We start from the raw sequence: 21,640 nt of genomic DNA, 5'->3' as shown, positions 1-21,640 counted from the left end.
TGAGGTCCAGACTGAACAAGAATACCTCAATAGTACCTCATTGACTTTGTCTTTATCCCGATTTCCACACGTTGCAGGGCCGTTATCGTAGTCTCAGAATTGTGACCCAAGGTGTGGCTCTAGGCCTGTGGGACTTGTAGGAAAATAAAAAGAACTACAGACAATCACAGCTTAGTGGAGCAGCCTCCCGTCACGGGCAACATTTAGAGATGGAAATGACTGTTCGAAAGGGAATGGACAAAATACAAACAATAAGCACGAAGCATTGTAAATTATTGCATAATCGTTTTGTGGTGGCTTTAATAATATTGATTTTAATGTGTATTATATTGTCTTGCGCAGGATGGGGACTACATGTAATTTTTACGCAGCCTATTCCCAAAGTTACCGTTGAAATGCATACACATGTCACTTTACCCCCTCATGTTGAGTCGAGAAGGAGTGAATTCCGTAACAACACATTTGTTTCTATGCTACACCAACATCAATTGGCTACTAATGCGACGAACTGTGGGTTTGTGGTCTTCTGCCAAGTTCGGTGAACACTGGAATACCATACATTACCCTTCCTTTTTCATTTAATGGTTCTTGTAGTGCATGGTGGGAATTGAGTGCCAGTTGGGTATTTTCTGGAGATGGTGATACCATTTATGTTGGCAGGACAGAAAAAGGATAAATGGGACGAATAGTGAGAAGTCAGAATATGCTAATCGCCAAACCAGATCTACGGATTTGTTTTTCCTGTCCTCTAATAAAACCTCTCGAAAAGGACAAACTTTTCTAGTGGTACCTGAACAAGCACCATTCTGTATTAGGAAAGGAGGGTTAGAATATAAAGGTACAAGCAAATGGCAGCATATTGTGACCTTGAATGGGACATACTTCGTGTGTGGAAATAAGGCTTACACTTCTCTACCTGGTAATTGGAGAGGCACTTGTTATATCGCTTGGTTGTTGCCACCTACATATATAGCGGATGCCAAGCATCATTTACAGAAAAGAAGGGTGGTGTCTGACCAGGATGCGTCAGGACAAAAAGTCGGGGATGTCTTGAAAGGACTCCTTCCATCCTGGGGCCCAATAGCCAACAGTAGAGACATAAGACAACTAATTTGAGTTGTAGAAGCCACTGTCAATGAAACAGCTGGAGCTTTGAGTAATCTCACTGCAGAACTCGTTGCTGACCGCCTTGTCACGCTTCAGAACAGGATGGTATTAGATATTATTCTTGCTGACCGTGGGGGCATATGCAAATTGATCGGATCTAGCTGTTGCATTTATATTCCAGACAACGCCCCTACAGTATACCAAGCCATCTCTAAACTACATAAGATCGCTGAGTCCGTTCACCAGGATGAAGGGAATTGGTCTCTGATGGGATGGTTTTGGGGACTACTGTCTACATGGGGATGGAAGATTCTTACGTTTGTCGGATCGACTTTGGCTATTCTCTTCTCATGTTGCCTTTGCCTACAATGTGGTCCCGCTATATGCGGGCTCTGCGCCACCCTGTGTGTTCCAAATCCTATATCCCAGAAAGCAGAAAACACAAAAATAATGCTGCAACAACAGCTTGTAGATTTCATGACTATTGAAATCAATTCTGATTAACAACAGCCTGTGTGTTTTTGCCTGAGTAATGGCAAAAGGAGGGTCTGAGGAAATTTGATTACGGCCCCATCTTGCGTATTGACACCATTGTGATGTTGCCCTCACTCAGGCGCCATGACCTTCGTAGCGTTTCTTCGTACTCTGAACTGTAACATGTTAAATGACCTTTTTCCTGTCTCTCTGAGCAAAGTACATTCTGGGACCCGGCTCGAAGCAACTAATTTCCGTGATAACCATCTATTGACCCTTGGTGTTCCTTCTCTGCCTTCCCTTTGTTTTACGAATCACCACCTGCATCACGCAAACACGTTCTGTTGTAAATTAATTAAACTTAGGAATGCTCATGCCACCTGGCCTATAGGGTCAGGTAGAGAACACGACCCTAGGGAAGGAATTTCTATTACCTGTTATCCTGTATTATGTAAAAGGAATGTTTGCTAGTGAATGACTTGTTTTTGCACATTGAAGGCGTTGTTGCTTTAGGGGATTTAAGCGCTATAAAAGACTGTGAGCCACGGATTGAAGTGACAGTCTCCTGAGAACCTACCACTGATGTACGTCTAGGACAACTGTACCGAGCTGCAGCTAATAAATTGAAGTTCCTATGCCAACAGAGTGTTCCGTGTCTCTGTACAATTAAGCAGGCAAACTCAGAAGATTTCAGGCGTACCCTGCGCCGCCAGGCCTAATTCAGCCTGGTTCTTCAGGATTATCTCTCTATCTTCCCAGGTGTACTTTATAAGTATATTCAACATTGTTCTGGATAGGCCTGGGCGAATATTTCGTTCCGTTCGCGGAAATTGCGATAATTAGACATTTTCGCGTTCAGCGGAGTGCGCGAAAATGTCAAAATTTACTGTTTCCGCAGCTTGGCGATAATTTGTTTCTTGCTCGCGCTGTAAAATAATACATTCTCGCGCGCACGCGATCGCCTTACCTGAATCCCTGCGTTCGCCGACAAGTTTTTTTGATCCGGTCGCGTTCTCCATGAGATGTTGTATTGTTTTTAGCCATTTGCGCTGTCTCGCGACAGTTCGCGCCCGCAGTGACGTCATGCGTAACGCGATCACGTCTTTCTTCTCGCGATCATGCACCGCGAGACAACTCAAAACAAGATGGCCACGCCCGCAAGCAACCACATGGGTAAGTTGGCGACCCGCAACCATGCAGAAAATCTCGCGAACATGCGGGAAAAAAACTTCTGCATTTTCGCGATATTTCCGCTTGTTTGCGATAATTTTAAACATTTTTGCGATAATTTGCAAAAGTTAATTTCGCAAATTCCGCCCACCCCTAGTTCTGGAGCTATTGGCTGAGTTCATCCAAGACTATTAACCAATTTCTTACATGCAGTTCCACATATTGCGTGTATGTCCTGGTATGTCCATGTCAAATATGGTATGTGGGCAGTACGACATTTATGGCAAAGAAAAGAGTACTTGAGCATATGCGTGCCATAAATAAAAACGACACTCATTATCCTATTGCCAGACATTTTGAGTTGTTCCATTTGTCTAACAGTTCCCTGCTTAGTTATTTTGCGTTGGAACAAGTCCACACTGGTCCTAGAGGAGGTAACAGAACTTTACTTTTACGTAAACGAGAATCCAGGTGGATAATTGAACTTGAAACTAAGTACCCGAAGGGCCACAATCTTGATGAAGAATTGAGTTCACATTTACGTTATGATTAAGACTGGTTTCAACCTTGGGATATGAGCTATTTTGATGTGACTGCATGTATTCTTATTCTTACTGTTTGACACTTTTAAATTATGTGTATTATTTTGTGTGATCAAGACAGCTTGGCTGTCGAAACGTGTAACCTTGCTGAATAAATTTCTGGTTTCATTCTGAGCGCGAGTCTTTCTATGAAGAGGATTGAGACCTGCCCGGTTTGACTCGCCACCTGTCTATGGGCCACGGACTTTGGTAATCTTGGTCGTTTTGTGTGCACATATATATAGATATATATATTTTCACTCCTCTTCCCCTCGGTACAGCCGCCGCTCTCCAAACCAACGGGTGCGCCGTCGCCAAAGGACCACCCAGGAACGGTCCGTAATATTGCGCTTTCTTTCTCCCACAGGCAAAGATTGACGACGCTATGTTCTGGCCAAATAATTTAATGGGACAGCTTGAAATATATATACCGTAATTGCACATATATTTCATTTTTCTCGATGGGGGAGCACAACCCTTCTAATGCCAATGTTCTGAGTTCATGGGCAAGCTGCTTGTGAGTCTGTCATAGTGTTCCCAATGATCTACTGTTCTCACCTGAGGTGCAAAAACCTCTGGGGTTATACACTGTCTGCGTTAATACACTATGCACACTGTTGCATTGTATTGGGCTGGGCCTGACAGGTATTATAATATGATTGTAGAACTGCTTGGTGAGCTACCAAGCCCAAGACTTCTGGATGAGGACAGCCATAGATTGGATGAGGTGTTCATAATCGACAAGATCACTGGTGATGTCTCTCTAGTGCAGTCCAGGAAGATGCGTGGGCACAATTGTTCACAATACTAGTGGTTGGATCAGTGGGTAGTTCGCAAGATACAGAATGAGGCTAGGGCAGATGGGGGTTTGACCAACTGTCCAAGGAATGCAAGCATATCTTTAGTACACAAGAAGGGTAGCCCAGTGGAGGCATGTTCTTCCTTGTGTCCTATCCAATCAAAATGCTGGCCAACAAACAATTATTGGTGGTGACTGCTATTATTCACCCGGATGAATAAAGATTCCCCAGAGGTCCAACAGGCCGAACCTCTGTATGCTTTAGGAGAGAAAACTGAAAAACCCTGTCACAATCTTTTGGCTAGACCCCGAGAAGGTGTTCCATTCAATATAATTGAGCTTTCTCACAGTGGTTCTACAGAACATCGCTTTGGGTGGTACTCCTGCATTCATATCAGATGATGTTCATGTAGGTAAATGGCAAATTGTCACATGATCCATGAGAGTTGTAGCTGGCACTGGCACTGGCACCCCAACACTGTGTCTTTGTGAGCCCCATGATGAAGTATGCCACCCTTGGATGGGTATGAGTAAGTTCATACATTTGAGACTGATGTTTTGGTTTGGGACAGATAACTTGGAGTATTCTATGCAGTGCTACCAATGTCTGCCCCATTGACACAAGAGCAGAGTGTGCATGATGGCCTGGAAAAAATACAATCACCTTCAACCTCACCCAACTCTAATGCCCACACAAAAAAGTGTTTGTCTATGGCAGCACATCCTCAGTTAACATTGCTGGTGATTTTCTTACAATGATCTCTCACTTCAAACAATCCATTGAAGTTCATTTTTTATAACCCACAATATAACACACTCCTCAACTGTAAAGCATCAGAGGTGCTGCTCTTTACCTTTGCAATTCGCATACAACAGTGCAATGTTGATCGCATGCTGAAAGTATACAGTGGTATTAACGGCAATGGATTCTTAAAAGGGAAGCACATCTTTCTACACATCTTTATCTTGATACTACCCACAGCACTGTGATAGGGAAGAATTCCCTTCCATGTGGAAGAACTGGTAGAAGAGTTTAAAATAAGCTTGATGCAGGATGGATCATCATCAAAGGTGAAGGACCCACTCCAAAGGTACCATCATAGTAATTGCTCGCAAACCAAAATATCAGGGCAATGACAATGCATTGACATACGGGTGCTGAACAGAGCAATTAAGAGGGAACATCACATTATGCCAACATTCAGTAATCTCATAACTGATGCAAATGCAGCCAAGTGGTTCTCAAAAATTGCTCTGAAAGACAGATATCATATTTTAAGACTACAGAAAGCCTCAAGATACATTACCACTTTTCCCACAAACATTGGGCTCCAAAGACATAAATGCCTCCACTTTGGGATTTCAGGTGCCGCAGATTTGTTCCAGAACTGCTTTAGAGAAGTACCATCAGCCCTTCCAATTGGAGTAAATGTGAGCATTGATATTCTGGTATATGCTAATTGATTGCGCAACACAAGAGCCCTAATCCAAAGATCCGTAAAAGTGGTACGAATTTCTCAAAGTGGAGATTGATTTCTTTAGGTACAAGTTCACCTCTGAAGGTGTCACCTCGAATCTCAAAAAAAAGATGCTCCATAAATGCACTTCCATCACTCCAAAACATCTCAGAAAATCATTGTTTTCCGGGAATAGTGACATACTGTGGGTGATTCCTACAGAACTCCACAGTTCTCACGAAACTACTGTGCAACCTTCTTAAATCAGATTCCATCACCATGAGGGTCTGATTTGATGAAAACGGGATTGCTTTTCAAAAGAGAAAAGATGGACTGTCGCAAAAATATCAAAGAATCTTTTGATCCCTCCAAGCTGACCGAGTTAGTGGTTGATGCCAGCCCCATAGGCGCCTTTCTCCTTCAACACCCGGATAATGTGGGCTCTGGTAACATACACTACTAAAACGCTGATCAGCGCAGTGATATTTATATATTTTAAAAGAGGCTATTGCAATCCAGTGGGGGTGCAGACACCTCCATGTATTCCTGCATGATAGTAACTTTAGAGTTTACGCAGACCCCAAATGACTAATCCCTGATAGAGCGTCTTGAGATTTTGAAAGTTGTAGGGGTGCATCATATTCACCGTTAGTCAGCACCCTGCATATTAATCAATGTATGTTTAGAAGTGCCATAGAAATGTATTGCTGTAATCATTTAACATTGAGGTGATTAGGAATGTAATAATGCTTTGTGAAGATTAACGTTGCTAGTTATCGTGAATGTATTCAATAAAACGAACAATCATTAGTTTTGTACGATGCAATGTATTAGGTTAAACGTGTGTCATGTTAAAGTCATACGTGTAGGGCGCTTATTTACTTACATGAGAATAGTGAACTAATGCTTAGAGGGTGATTTAGTAGTGTGTTTAATTTTGTAAAGGCCCGATCGCATATACGTTAGGAGAGAAGGCCTGTTCATTTCTTATGTTAGCTAATGTTGTAGGCCGAAAATGATTCCCTTGGTAAAGGCTTTGGGTTGTAGAGGAATGTAAATTCTTAAGACGTGAAATGTTTCTTCTCGTTCCCATGTTTCTGTTGCAGGTGCAAGGACATTTAGCTCGTTAGTGAGAATAGGTCTTTGTTTTAGGAGTTAGGATGCTGTGGGAAGCCAACAGGGGAGTGTGTTGGAATGTGAAGAATTTACTTCTGGCGAGAAAAGGTGCCTGGGACCCAAGGTCAAGCTAACAGACGTTGGACGACAGACAATTTCTGATGGAAAATTACAGAGAGAAGACCTGGCCGAAGAGGTGTGCCGAAGGGCGTGTTCTATGATTTTGGGGTTTTGTATTAGGGACAGTGCCCCGTGGGTTGAGCAGATGAGGATTAGGTGGGAAGCTAGAAGGAGCATCTTAGATCGAGCTCTGACTAAGTGAATGTACTTCTTAGGAAGTCTTCACTTCTGACACCTTTTCTTTGATCCTCTTGCTTGGGATGGGATTGTTAAGTAGGGATGTCACCTTAGAGTTAGTGTAGGGATAGAATCGTTTTTCCTTTGACTAATGATTCCCAAAATAGACATTAGCCTGACGATTATTTTCCTGATGCTTTTAGAATCTGTAATTTTTTTTGTTTTGAGCCGAATGAGAATCTTGCGTAGGCTTACTTTTGTGTTAGTGCCTATTTACCTTTTGCACCTTGTATTGAGGTGTTTATATGTTGAGATGTTTTTGATCGTAATAAAATCTTTAAAATTTTAGATTCAGAGTCAGTGATCCTTTTCAAATTAAGTCTAATTGTGGTAGTTATATTTTGATAATTGTGTTCATCCCCTCTCCGCTATTTGGCAGATAAAAAGATCCTGGCGACCTGTGAAGGATTCTTGGAGACAACCAGGTAGGCAAGAATCCGACCCTAGCATCCCCTTGTTCCAAGCTCAGCATTTGAGCCACACCCATGGACCAAAAAGTGCATACTGCAGCTGTGGAAATATAACTTTGACATCATCAACACGCCACACAATTAAGGCAATCCAGCAGACTGCCTTTCACAAGATCCCCACTGAGAAATGAGAGAAGAGGAAGAACAGATCACTGAAACATAATAGAATGTTCGAATTACAATTCGCACCTAAAAACAACATTCAATCACGCTGGAGGAAATCACGGCTGCTACTCACACTGATGAATGACTGACCACTGCAAAGGACACCACCCTCAACAACACATGGCAATCAATAATGCAAGCATATTCATACAGACCCCTCTGGAAGCTATATCCACCATATAGCCCCTCTTCAATGTGAGAGTAGAACTCCCAGGAGCCAGAGAAGGGATATTATTATGACACAACTGAATTGAGATACCCAAGTCACTAGTCCCAACAATGCTGCAACTCACCCATAAGTTCATCAAGGTGGGGTGGTGAAGACAAAAATGGGTCTAGGACAAAACATGTTGTTACATATGTGAGCACCCTAAACAAAGTCCATTTCATCGCTGCATTTGAGAAAGACAAAACAGTGGGCAATATTTACATTTCTACCTTAATTACCAACCCACTTCCAACAAATTTGCAAAAAGTACCTTTGCATAAATGTGGCTCACTTACCATTTGGAGGACTCTATATACCGTACTACTCCTCATAGAACCCTTCACTGAGATGCATGAATTGGTTCAGAGTCAACAGTGAGTGACTAATGATAAAGTTAGCAAGAAAAAGCAAGCCACAATCAACAAGTGTTAGAAGGTGGTTCTGACACTATGGGCCGCCCGGATTTTTTGATTTTTGAGCACCTAATTGTTGAGCTTTTACTGTGGGGGAGCCTCATAAGTTGGGACTCACCCACAGTGAACTCAGGATGTAAGAGACTGCATGGGGATTTTACTGATGTTCCCCTGGCTTGACCAGGCCACTGCGCAGCAGCTGGAGTAAGGGACACCGGGCTGGTTACAAGCAGACACATGTGTACATGCGTGTGCACACGTGTACGGGCTGCGCAGGGGAGATTCCTAGCGTGCACAGTCCAGGAGCAGCTACAAAGTGAATGGTGTGGCAGGACTTATGCAGTATTGGATGGTGATATGGAATAGGCTTTATACGCTGGAAAGAAACATGCCAGGGAAAGTCAGTGTGTTTTACTGTGTTTTCACTTCATTATTTCCCTAAGGGAATGTGGGGCCCATGGCTAAATTAACTTCCACAAGGCCTACAGTTTCCAGACATGCACTAAAGTCCATTGTATTGGAGGTGAAAAGAAGTATTCTGCAGAGTCCAAAGTCATATTTGTACTGCTTTTGGGTCATCCAGAACTGTCATATTTCTGTGAGCCAGCCAGGACCAGACCCAGGCTGAGGGCTGACCTCAGCTGGATGGATTGATAACCTTTCTTCCACAAGCTAGGGCCTCCTCTCCACGAAGAGAAGATGGGAGGGGCTACAGGCTCATCCATTAGCAGCTGTCACTGGGTGCCAGGCACCAGGCTGCACCAAGGAGGGAAGGCAGTGTGGGCGAAAGGGGCTTCAGAGACACTGGATGACACCATTTTTAACAAACCCAGAGGCTGGACAAGAAGGAGGGAGCAGGGGCAGGGACGTGATGTGTCGCTGTTTGATAGGACCAACAGAGACTTCCTGCCAGCCCCCTACTCAACTTTTAAAAAGTGCCTGCACAGGAAGAGAAGCTCTCTGGGGTGTGTGCTCGGCTGAGGCTTAAGGTGCTGGAGCCTGGCGCAATGGGCAGTTGGAAGGAGAGACCCCCTGACTGCCCCCAGGACCCTATCAGCACCAGAAGAAGAGCCCAGGACTGGTGTACAGAAACAGGGGCCTCTGCGCAGGGACAAGAGGGGCCCAGAAAGAGAGCCTGGCGAAAGGCTGGCGCAGGGAGCCAGTGAAGACAGCACACTGCTGAATCTACGCTCTCAGAGTCCCAGAGGGCAGAGGAGAGTGTTCCCAGTGGCGGGGGCTGGTGAAGAGGAGCATGAAGCGCCCCATAATGCGTCGCCAGGCATTTGGAAATCTGCAGTTTTGGTGCTTTGTGGCCCCCAGAGGAGGGGGTCACACTCACGTGTGAAAAGGGGTGCAGGGGGCTGCAGGAGCAGGTGCTGGGGAGCTGTTGGAGAGGCCCAGTCTTCCCCCCCCCCCCAGCACGAAGAAATCTGCCATTTTGGTGCCTGGTGGCCCCCAGAGGAGGGGGTCACCCTCACGTGTGAAAAAGGGTGCAGGGGGGCTGCAGGAGCACCGCAGTCTCCCCCAGCATAAAGAAGAACAGTCCACCCCTAAGTTTCACGGGGCATCTGAAAGAATAACCTCTCAAGGGCTCAGCCAGCCTTTAACACCTTCTAGGCTGGAACTTATGTTCTACAGCTGAGGGTGTACTATGAAGTGCATCACGGAGTGAAGGGCTGAGTTGGGGGATGTCTGGAGAAGGGCATCCCCTGGAGGTGAAGTGGTGTAATTGCACCAAAATGCATTTACTATTGGTTATTTCTTTTTCGGTGGACTGAAAGTCACATGTGTAAAGTGAAGTGCCTGTGTAAGGTGATGTTAAGCTAAATGGAGTTATGTTGCTGGACCTTCCTGCTAGGGGGTCTGGTTGCATTTATGTAATCCCATGCTTTTACCTGTGATTCCTTTTAAAGTGAAGAGGCACACTGCAGGAGAAGTGTAGTTGCCAGGAGTACTTCTTTTGAAGGGACTGTAAGTCACATGTGTAAGGAGATGTCATAAGCCAAGTGGGGCTATGTTGCCAGACAGTCCTGCTAGGGTGTCTGGCTGTATATGCGCAATCCTGTGATTTCATCTGTGATGCCTTTAGGGGCTGTAATTGCAATGCATTCAAATGATCAACCAAGGTGATGAGTACTGTCATTCTAAAGTGTGCGTAAACATGGATTCTTGCTGCTGCGCTTAGGTGAAGACCCCAGACTGCTAGCCCTTAAGATATAGAGGTGCATACTTTATGGTCAGTAGGAGATGCTCAGTCAGGGTCATGTGTCACCAAGGCAGGTTTACCCCTTTTTAATGCTTGTTGAGGTAATGGGGTGGGTCGCCACTGGGATGGTGTCAGTGCGCAGGGCCCTTGCTCCAGGTTATGTTCAACTAACTGCATTGGGGGCAACTTGATGTGTATACATGGGAGTGGTGGTACTAGACCCCACCCCCCCCTGCGGGAGGGGTGGAGATGTTATGCAATGTCACAAAGTAATTCCATCAGCTTATGTATATTTGTAAATTGGTGCATAGTATTGAGTGGTGTGTGTGTTTAATAAATGTACTCTTACTTTTATAAACCAAAGTACAGACTGGACAATCAATTATTGAGTGTTATTGTTGTGCACCTGCAAATGGCGATTACTAGCCCACACCACCTCCCTTGAGTAAGCCTCAGACTGCTCTGCAACGCTACCCACTGAGAGTCAGGCGCTACAATTGGTTGTTTGGTTCCCAGTGAAGGACAAATGTAGTCATGTTATTTGTGCAGGCCTCACAGATGCTTCCTCGTTTTCCAACAACAAGCATTTGCAATGCAATCGGTCTCGCCTTTGGGACCTTATATGTATTTAGCTATGCAGCACATTAGCCTGGCTGCTGAAACATCTACTGTTTTTTAACATGGAGGGAAAGTGAGCACCAAACTGCGTGGCACACCCGGTATGGGAATACATGGAGAAAAATATTGCCTTTCAGAGGGAAATGGTACAGTCCAAAGCTCTGTTTTTAATATAAAAGCAGGGCCTTCGGTGGTCACATCACTGAAAATACAAGATTTAAAAAAGAAATTGTGTCTATGGGTGCTTGTGGAGGACAATGTCTATGGACTGGAATCTAGAGGATGCTAAAGTCTTTCTGGTATTGTACTGCCCTCTGCTGGTCGTTTTATATCAAGAAAGTTAAATAGAGGCAGTTGCCAGAAAAATAAAAAAAAGAAAGTTCCTCAGCAGAAAGCAAGTCTGGTATTTTACTGAGCTCTGCTGGTCATTTTCTATCAAGACAGTTAAGTAGAGGCAGTATAACAGAAAAAAAGTTTCTACGCGGAAGCAGACAAGTCCTAGGGCTGATCTCCAGAGCCCACAAAGTACATACACATATGAGTATATACTAAAGTATATGTACTAAAGTATATACAAAAGTATATACAAGAGGTCTCGAAGTCTCGACCTAAAACTCTGAATTAAGAAGACTGTGTTCTTCACTGTGGCTGATTCCCTACAAGCAAGTTCAGACCAAAATGTGACACCCTCCAGTGGATTGCCATAATGAGACAAGTAACATAATGATTTTGGCTAAATGAGGTGAACTCAAAACATATAATATTTGAAGAGGCTAAAAGGCATGGGAATGAGCGCAACACACTCCTTAGAGAGGAAGGCTATTGCCTGTGAGGGGGAGACAGAGGAGTTCTGCCCGTGAATAGCACAAACAGATTCAGAACAACTCAATCTGGGGGTACCCCTCCAGTCTTTATTGGTTTGTTTTCTTATTGTAACACTGCAGTTTTTCTATAACTTTGCCTTTTCGATGCTTAATAGACAAAATGTGTAGGATGAAGTATCAGTTCTGATATTCTGGCCTCTTAATAAAAATGATTTAAACATAGAACGCCGCAATCCCAGACACCACAGGGCAGTGGCATAAAGAACCCCACTGAAACTACACCTCCCGAAATCATGAAAGATTGCAGGGTTTCTTTCAACAATCCCCACTGCCATTTGTGGTCGCAGCCTACCTTGTCTCAGTACTATTGAGACTTTGACGTTCAGACTCTTTATTATATATTCTGTTAACCAGGTTGTTTTATTTTGTTTTTAATACATTTTTGAGAGGTGTGTTCTGAGCATATATCTGAATGGGTGTGGGCATTACTTGATCCGGTGCTGTGACTCTTGCTCCTGTGGGCAAGTTTATTGTGTCCTAGTGATGTCAGCAAGGTCATAAAATAAATGGACAAAGCACGAAAAGTGTTGATACGTGCTGATGGACACCGGAACACCCGTGCCCATGCCCAGCTACATGGCAGGCCGCATAGTAAGTGACACCACAACACACACCTGCTAGTTGGAGGTCAGTGCCAAATTGTTAAAAGTATTTCGAATTAATGTTCCCAGGACATCCAGAGGCATGGTTCTTTATATCTTTGCCAATAATGACTTGCAGAGGAGTAGTTTACATGATGTATTGGGGCTCATGCTGATGAAGCGTGGTGTTGCATGAGAGTGGGGGAACACGTCGTGTTCCAGTTTAGGGCTATGGCACATTGGAAGGACTGGCACATGACCTCCAAGAAAGTAGTGTATGAGGGTCATGATGGCCCCAGAGAATGTATTAAGATCTGAGAGCAGTGGTTTTAACACTTTGGACTAAGCATTGCTTTGTGAGGATACGAGGTCAATGGGAAATTGCCTGGACATGTATCCTGATACTATTGCCCGGTGTACGGCTGGAAATCTCAACACCATATACACAAAGACACAATGCCTTCATCTCATGCAGGATATTCGGCGCGGTCAGTGGTTGATCACTGTTATGGATTGAGCTCTTCATTTGCAATGAATGTTTCAGATGTTGGGGGGACATAGCAACATTACCTTTTAGGAGGATGTCCAGAAAGTGACGATGATGAGGCTTAGGTGATGAGGTGACAGTCGTAGTGTGGCCCAGTGTCAAACCCCCTTTCAGGGGGTTGGGGGCTAGCAGGGGTTACTAGGCACAACCAACGGGGTTGTGGCCTTTTTACTTTTGCTATACCGTGGCCCAACCTATTATGGGTCCTGAGTAACTGGTCTAGCACTGGAATTTCAGTGATGGGTTTCGAGCAGTCCAAGGCTCTTCGAGGGAGAGGTAGGTGTGAGCATACTCAAGCGCAAGACTCAAAGTACAAACAGTAACTGTAATAAGCTGCCTGTGCAGTCAAATACTTGATTTTGTATCAAAGCACTATTTTGATATAAACACACAAAGTATAGAAATAATACACTAAATAATATCCATAGTCTCTTAATATCAGTGTGCTATTCCTGGGCGGTTCCCTTTGTCCCTTCTAGTGGGGCTGGTTATTCTCCATTAAATAATGGAGGTGGCTTTCAGGTGTTGTCCATGCTAGCCACCACACAAAAAACTCTAAGGTTGGCCTTGAGTGAACATCTACAGCACTGCCCTCTAGGTTCATGCAAGTCCCCGACAGGCCTAATGATGCCAAATAGTCTTACCCGACTCGAGTGCAGTAGGACCAGGGTGTGTCTTCATGGACTCCAGTTTCCTGATGCTGATAGCCTGCGACCTCTCACAATCTTTTCCTGATGATGCATCAGGCTTACTTGGTCTCTGACTGGCCCGCTGTAAGTGTTCTTCACAGCAGCCTTGGTACCACGATCTAGGGCGACAGCCCAGTCTTCACAATACCTCCCCCCCCCCCCCCGGCACACAGGGAGCGATATCACTTGCACAAGGGCGAAAGCTGGCACAAACGCTAAGCCGAAATTTCACAGGGGCCTCCTCCTGGCACTAGGGAGTTGTTGACTTCGTAGACACAAGGGCAACAGCCCTAGTTTCACTGTATCCCCCTTCTGGCACATGGGCAATAGCTCAGTTTCACTGCGACCCCCATCTGGTACATGGAGTCGCCAACATTGCAAGAAAAGGTGGGCGGCACACTTGCAGCAATCCCAACCAGACTGGGTATCTCACACTTCGCTCACAGGGATCTTCTCAGCAAGGTCCTTACTGGGACTTGCTACCTTCAAGTGCTCTCCTCCTCACATGCTGTTCTTGTCAGGCAGGCAGAAGGCTGATGCTCCATGCTCAGAGCAAGTGGTCTGACTTCCTGGGTGATGGCTCCTCACCCAGCAGGGAGGCTAGCAGCCCTTGATCCATAGTCCTGGTTCCAGCAGTTAGAAGTCTTGTGATGTTCTCTTCTGTTGTACAGTGCTGTGAGCAACTTGTGGGACTCATGCTTCTACCTTTAAGATCAAATCCAGACACAGATGTGATTTAATGTCTGGTCTTTTGAAACTCCAGTTGTGGGTCTCGACGTCTTTGAAGTGCCCTCCCCCCTGTCCTGTTCTTTGTCAAAGGGACAGTCTGCCACAGCAGGAGTGGCTCCAGTTTTGATTGATCCACAACACAGGGCTAGGAAGTAACTGGGGATCACACCTGGCTCTATGCCTCCACAGAAATATGCCTCAAAAAGGTCCAAACTCCTAATCCTTCCCCTTAATCATGAATCCCTGGTCCTACAGTGACAACCTTATCAGAGACCTTAGATGTGTGAAGGCGATGCTCTGCTCCCCTTCCTTCAATCTGAGTGTTGGCCACAGGAAACAGTTCAAAGTTTCTATCTTGGTGCCTGAAATCTGCTCTTCCTCTGTGCTGGCTCAACAGAAGGAGAAAAGGAAACACAACAGACTCCATGTGGGCGGAGTTGATTGTCCCACTGCTGGAACACTGTATGGCGGTGCAGTTGTGGTTGATTAGCAGCTCGTAACACCATTCCAAGTAGTATTGCAGGATCAGGATATGCCGAGTTTCTGTTTATTATCAAACACTGCTCCCAACTTTTAGATCAAGGTGATTATGTGCTATGCAGGCGGTGCCCTGAGCTGCCCGGATTTGCAGATAATAGCCCTCAAGCTTAGCCCTTTTGAGGACAAAATGATAAACCAATATGAGGTTTCTTTAAAAATGAGTTTAGGTTCTATTCTCATTCATAAATTGAAATAAATTCAGCAATGCACCCTCGGCACTGGGTTGTGCTTTCTGCAATGCTTTATTTGACCTGAAGTGGCGCTGTCTGTATGCTTGTGGATGGCGCTGAATAACTACAAAGGAATCGTAACCAGAACAAGAATAGTCTGCCCTCCCTAGCAGTCTAGCGTGTGCTGCTGAGACTGTGCCGACTTCCTGGAACAATATGCTTAGTTTGTATTTGCTGTCCATGTGTTTTATCAAGTGTAATACAATGGCTTTTAAGTCATGCCTTAAAAATTTCATGATTGGTCTAAAAAATTAGAGCCGGTGCTTTCCGGTGCTGAGCACCGGCACTTAATTGGTAAAACAACACACTTCGGACAGAAGAAACCAGCAAAAACCCTGCCAACTACAAAAGGCTCGACAGTTGGACCTCCTGCCCTTCCTGACAACTGCAAGGCCTCCAAGTACCCCCAGAAGCCCTTCCAGCCTTCACCAATCACCCTGGACCTCCCTTTGGTCCAGAGGCTGTAGTCCCCAGCATCCACCGGTAAAGAAACCGCATTGGTCGAGGACCGGCACTTGTGTCGACGCAACTCTCCATTGCCAACGAAACTCCAAAGAAACCACGTTGGTTGAGGACAGTCATTTGTGTCAACGCAGCTCTCCACCACCAATGAAACATTGCAGCCCAAGGCCTCCACCAACCTGAGGGATCTTCGCAGCATGACGACCCATGCGGCAAACAGCCCCATTCCTGTGAGCCTGTACCTTCCTGCTGGTAGTCCTGATGACTAACAACTGCACTGACCGCACAACCACCTCTCCTTTATGACAGTCTGCCCTATAAATCCATCTGTGGGCTGAACGCTGTTGGTGAAACCTCCACAACCAGTGTCCTCGACTCCTGCACTCCTGCTACAGGCCCAGCCCTACTCCTGAGGTGCCTGAGTCCTGGACTTCCGAACATCTTCATCCAGCCGGAGCAGAAGACCTCCAGCCTTTACAGGTAGCGTGGTCAACCAAAACTCCCTGGCAGAGTCCTCATTCCAGCAACTGCGACTGTTGGCTTGGTGGTACAACCCCCCTCCCCCAAGCCTGCATCTTCATTTCAGCAACCGCAACTGCTGCGTTGGTGTTGCTCCCATAGAACCTCAGTGACTTTCTGCTAGTGATCGCGACGGTAACTGTGTTGGCGTTCTACTCAACTAGAAGAAAGCCCATACTTCTCCATTGCTTTCTGCACCGATTGCTAAATATTCAATGGTATTGGCTGCCGACGGCGTGGATACGAAAGTACTGCATACTTTGAACTGCATTGTTTTTATTTTGATCCCTAGTCTACAAAGTATTTATTGAAGTATTTTACACTGTACAAAGTTTATTCTTATTTTAAATCTTGCTTCTCCAATACATATAAGGATTCCTGTTATTTTTCTACATCATTAGTCTCAGATTTATTCTTGAGTGCATGTCTTGTTTATTGGCTCAGTGTGTGACAACAAATGCTGAGCACAACCCCGAGATAAGCCTGTCTGCTCGCCCCCACACTACCAAACAATAGAGCATAAGTGCTATCTATTTTACCACTAAACACCTTCATGGGGATTCTTGGTCTCTCTGCATAGTATACTTCATTTTAGTGCACTGTACAGAAAGCCAGCCTCCTACAAACACGCTATCTGCTGGAAAGGCCTGAGAACCCAAATTGTTGATAGAAGATATCTACAAGACAATGAAGACCTCAGACTAATAATTAACAGGCACATGCATCAAAAATGCCATTTGCGATTCCTTATTAGCGAAAAATAAGGATTCGCTAATAAGGAAGCGCGAATGCCTATGCATGTAGGAATCGCTGTGAAAATAGTGATTCCTACAAATTCCTTAATTGCGACTCGCTATTAAGGAATGGCTCCCAATTCATTCCTATGGGTCTACTGGCATAAACTTTGAGTATAAGAATGAAGGCAGAGATTTATCAAGCCTTTGCGTCGTCCCTGAACAAGGTGATGCAAGGATAACGCAAAGACTTCAGTAATATGTGCAAAGCTGCGCAAGGGATGATATGCGATGCCTTGAGTAGCTGTGTAAAAAAATGCAATGCAATGCAGCCACTTGCACTGCGTTGTGTTACATTTTAAGCTCTGAGGCATTCCATGGATGGAGCATTAGGCATTCCTGTGCATCCCCACATAGTTTTGTTGCAATCCTAGATTTACTGACGTCTGTAAGCCTGGGATTGAGCCAAAATAGTACGCCACCCCTACCATGGTGTAACGAGGAGAAAATATTTGTTCTTATTATTATTTCCTCTTTCTAAGTAGATGCATTGTACATCAGGCATGGAAAGAAGAAAATGCCTCTAACGATTGTTTTTGTGCAGGAACATAGGCAGCCTTGCCGTAAGGTGCACGGGTGCCTATTGGTGCTAGGCGATACCAAAGGGGATGATGGACGGAGCGTTAGAGCAAATCAAACACTCACCCCCAGTCAACTGATCTGGGTTTAATCCATCATCATTCTTTAGCTCACTCCACCACCCCAGTTTAGACATGGCCATATGCAAATCAGTTTGACCCTGTGCCTCATGGGAACAGTCAAGCCCGAACTGCCAAGCCATGTCTTCCCTGGACCGGTAAAAAAGCATCCTGGGACCGGTTTCGGGTTTATAACCCTCGTCAGCCAGGCTATCTTGAATCCAGTGGCAAAGTGAGCAAGGGACCCACGTCTGGGCATACCCTGCCAACTTAGGGCGAACAAAGCGATACCAAAGGGGATGATGGACGGAGCGTTAGAGCAAATCAAACACTCACCCCCAGTCAACTGATCTGGGTTTAATCCATCATAATTCTTTAGCTCACTCCACCACCCCAGTTCAGACATGGCCATATGCAAATCAGTCTGACCCTGTGCCTCATGGGAACAGTCAGCCCGAACTGCCAAGCCATGTCTACCCTGGACCGGAAACAAGCATCCTGGGACCGGTTTCGGGTTTACAACCCTCATCAGCCAGGCTATCTTGAATCCAGTGGCAAAGTGAGCAAGGGAACCACGTCTGGGCATATCCTGCCAATTTAGGGCGAACAAAGCGATACCAAAGGGGATGATGGACGGAGCGTTAGAGCAAATCAAACACTCACACCCAGTCAACTGATCTGGGTTTAATCCATCATCATTCTTTAGCTCACTCCACCACCCCAGTTCAGACATGGCCATATGCAAATCAGTCTGACCCTGTGCCTCATGGGAACAGTCCAGCCGAACTGCCAAGCCATGTCTTCCCTGGACCGGAAACAAGCATCCTGGGACCGGTTTCGGTCAGCCAGGCTATCTATTGATGCTAGGCAGCACAGTTTGCCAGCGCAAGGAGAGAGCAGAAATGCTCTGTATCTTTGTAAATATGGACCATTTCTGCTCACTGCCTTTCATGCAACACAGCGCAGCAACTTTGCTTGCTGGACTGCGTTGCATGAAAGATTGGTAAATGTGCTCATCCCCCCACGTGCTGTGGAGAGTGTGAGAGGAGGCACAGCCGTGCATGACTACTTATTCAATAACCTGAACCTAATCAACAGCACTGGCAAAACGAAAAGTGAGGGGGCCTCCCTGCACGGTACGAAAAGGGGCCCCCTCCAAGCTCAATCAGGAGCTCTCTGGCCAGAGTGCAGTGCTGAGGCGGCACCCTGGAGCTTGGGGCCCCCCACACTGCGGGGGCTCTGGGGGCCTGTGTTACGCCCCTGAGCATATGGGATTTAGGAGACTTGGGGGCATATCAACAACAACCGGCGATAATTATCGCTGAGCGCACTTAGCGCTCAGATAATTATCGCCGGCTAGCGCCGATTTTTATCGCTGAGATAGCGTGCTATTAGCAACGCTTATCTCATCAGCGATAGAAATCCTAGCGATAACTGGCTAACGTGAGATTATCGCTGGAAACCCAGCGATAATCTCACGTTAGCTTGTTGATAGGGACTCAGAAACGTAGCCATGATATCCTCCTTCCGTAGGATATCATGGCTAGGTCAGTCCTGAAGCAGGTGTTAGGAAAGTAGCGATAACAGGTGTTATCGCTACTTTTCCTGACGCTATGCTTCATAGCTTTAGGCTTGCTGATAGGAGAAATGTCGCTTAGCGGCATTTCTCCTGTCATGCCAGGTCAGGAACGCCCACTTTGCATCTCATTAGAGATGCAAAGCTGGACGTTAGGAATCCTGACGCTAAAGCAAGGTTTCACGCGTTAGCGTGGCCTTGCCTATTAGGCGATATAATTATCGCCGCTTTTCGGCCGAAAACGGCCGCAAAAGCGGCGATAATTTTTTATTGCCTGCTTGTTGATATGCCCCTAAGTCTTTGTAGTTATCATTTTTGAATTTGTAAAGAGTTCTATTCTGGGCAAGCGGCCATCATGGGGTAGAGATGTGATATAATGGTAGAATTGCAGACCTCAGAATTGAAATACTTGGCTTTGAATGCCAGCACAGTAAAATGGGTGCTCCTGGGAAAGTCACTTAGGGGCATCTTTACAATAAAGTGGCGAAGCGTGTCGTTAAGTCAAGAAGACTAACCACACGCGTTGTCAATTTACAAATGCAGGGCTGCACCATATTTACTAGAATATGGTGCAGCCCTGCATTTCCCCCTGCGCTGGTGCTAACTTTAGCTGCTAAGCACCAACGCAGGCACTCTTGCACCATAGTGCAAGGGGGCATATGTTGCGGGGAAGATTGTTTATGTGCATCAAGATCCCGCTTCCTGCACATAAACAATCTTTAAATGCTGTTTTGTAACTTCTATGTGTGCTGTTTAATGCAACACACATGGAAGTTGCAAAACTGCATTTTTTTTTAAATGATTGTATATGTGCAGGAAGGATGACCTTCCTGCACATAAACAGTCATAGGCAATATGCTGTTTCTATGGCAGCACACATGGAAACAGCAAAAACGAAGAGAAATAAAGATTTTATCCTCGTTTCACCTGTTTAAGACCAGGTTTTCCCTGGTCTTAATTTTGGTGCTGCCTTCTATTTATGCTGCCCTTGTAAATAGGGGGCAGCGTCAAAATCAATGGGTGTTGCGGTGGAACGCCCATCGCAACACCCATTGCCTTCCCCTTTAAAGCTAAACACAGCGTGAAAGGGTGCCTTATTTAGAAGGCATCTTTAGTGGCTTAATGCTGCCTTGTAAATGAGGAGATGCCCCTATCACCATCACAACGTCACTGAAAGTAATGTAGTGGTGACAATAGGGGCTTGTAAATATGCCCCTTAGTATCTTGTTCCTTAGTTCTTTTCCTGTGGGCACGCTGCAAAAATATGCAGCAGTATTTTTCTGTTCCACAGAGGAAGATAGGCCAGAGAGAGAAAAAGAGACAGAGAACAGCAGCAGGACAGATAAAGGAAACCAAAGAGCAGTGAGGAAAAGAGAGGATTTAGAAAGAGAACAATTGCCAGAAAGATGGAACAAGAGGAAGAGGGGAAGATGAGATAAAGGGACAACTTTAAGCGTGGAGCCTAGAAGACGGGAAGATGGAGGATTTTTGGCAGAACAGGAGAGGTGAAAGTAAGGGGAGATTACGTTTTTTTTGCACCAGGTGCTCGTGCCATGGCATGACGCCGCCAGGCCACGCATGGCGTCAGGTACCGATGCAGCAGCGTATATCACCCGAGCCCCGCCCCACAAATAATTGTGTTAACACATTTGCCACGGTATGCAGTGGGGGTAACTTGCAGTGGTATGACCAGGGCTTTAAGTGGGCCGGGTCTCACCGGGTCTGAGCACCGGCAGTGTTTTTTAAGGGGGCCTTGAAACGGTTCTCTATCAGGCTCTGTTTTGTGCCCTGGCACAGGCGGTCCGTTTTTTTTCCAGACTGCAGTGACCGCAGGCACATCGATGTACGCCTGCTCACACTGCCCTTCTCACTAGTAGAGAAGTTACAGCATTAAGTGGAAGCGTTTTCAATATTATATACAAAAAACCATTGTTGCTGCTTATTTATCTTATGCAACAAACAACCATTGACAAAGCCAATAGTCCTGCCTTGTTGTAGGTATGATGTTACTTGTATCATATATCTGGATGCAATGACAGAAACAGCGAAATACAAGTCGGGCGGCACACTATGCTAAGCACAGATTTTTAGCTTATATGTTTTTTAAGACACGCCCTAATTACATTGGCCACGCCTCTTTGAGAGCCTCCCCAGTTTTTTCATCCCACTTAAAGCCCTGGGTATTACCCAAGATTAATTGGCGCTGGTGGTCTGAAGGGAGGCAGGCTTGCAGCACTGGATTCAGGTACAAATGTTGTGTGCTGTGCAGGGACTGCTGCCCTGAGAATGCTGCTTTGTACATTACACAGG

The sequence above is a fragment of the Triturus cristatus genome, chromosome 3_1 (assembly GCF_964204655.1).
Source record: "Triturus cristatus chromosome 3_1, aTriCri1.1, whole genome shotgun sequence".
Classification (NCBI taxonomy): Eukaryota; Metazoa; Chordata; class Amphibia; order Caudata; family Salamandridae; genus Triturus; species Triturus cristatus.
The sequence above is the reverse complement of the archived record's forward strand: the minus strand, read 5'-3'. Positions refer to the sequence as shown.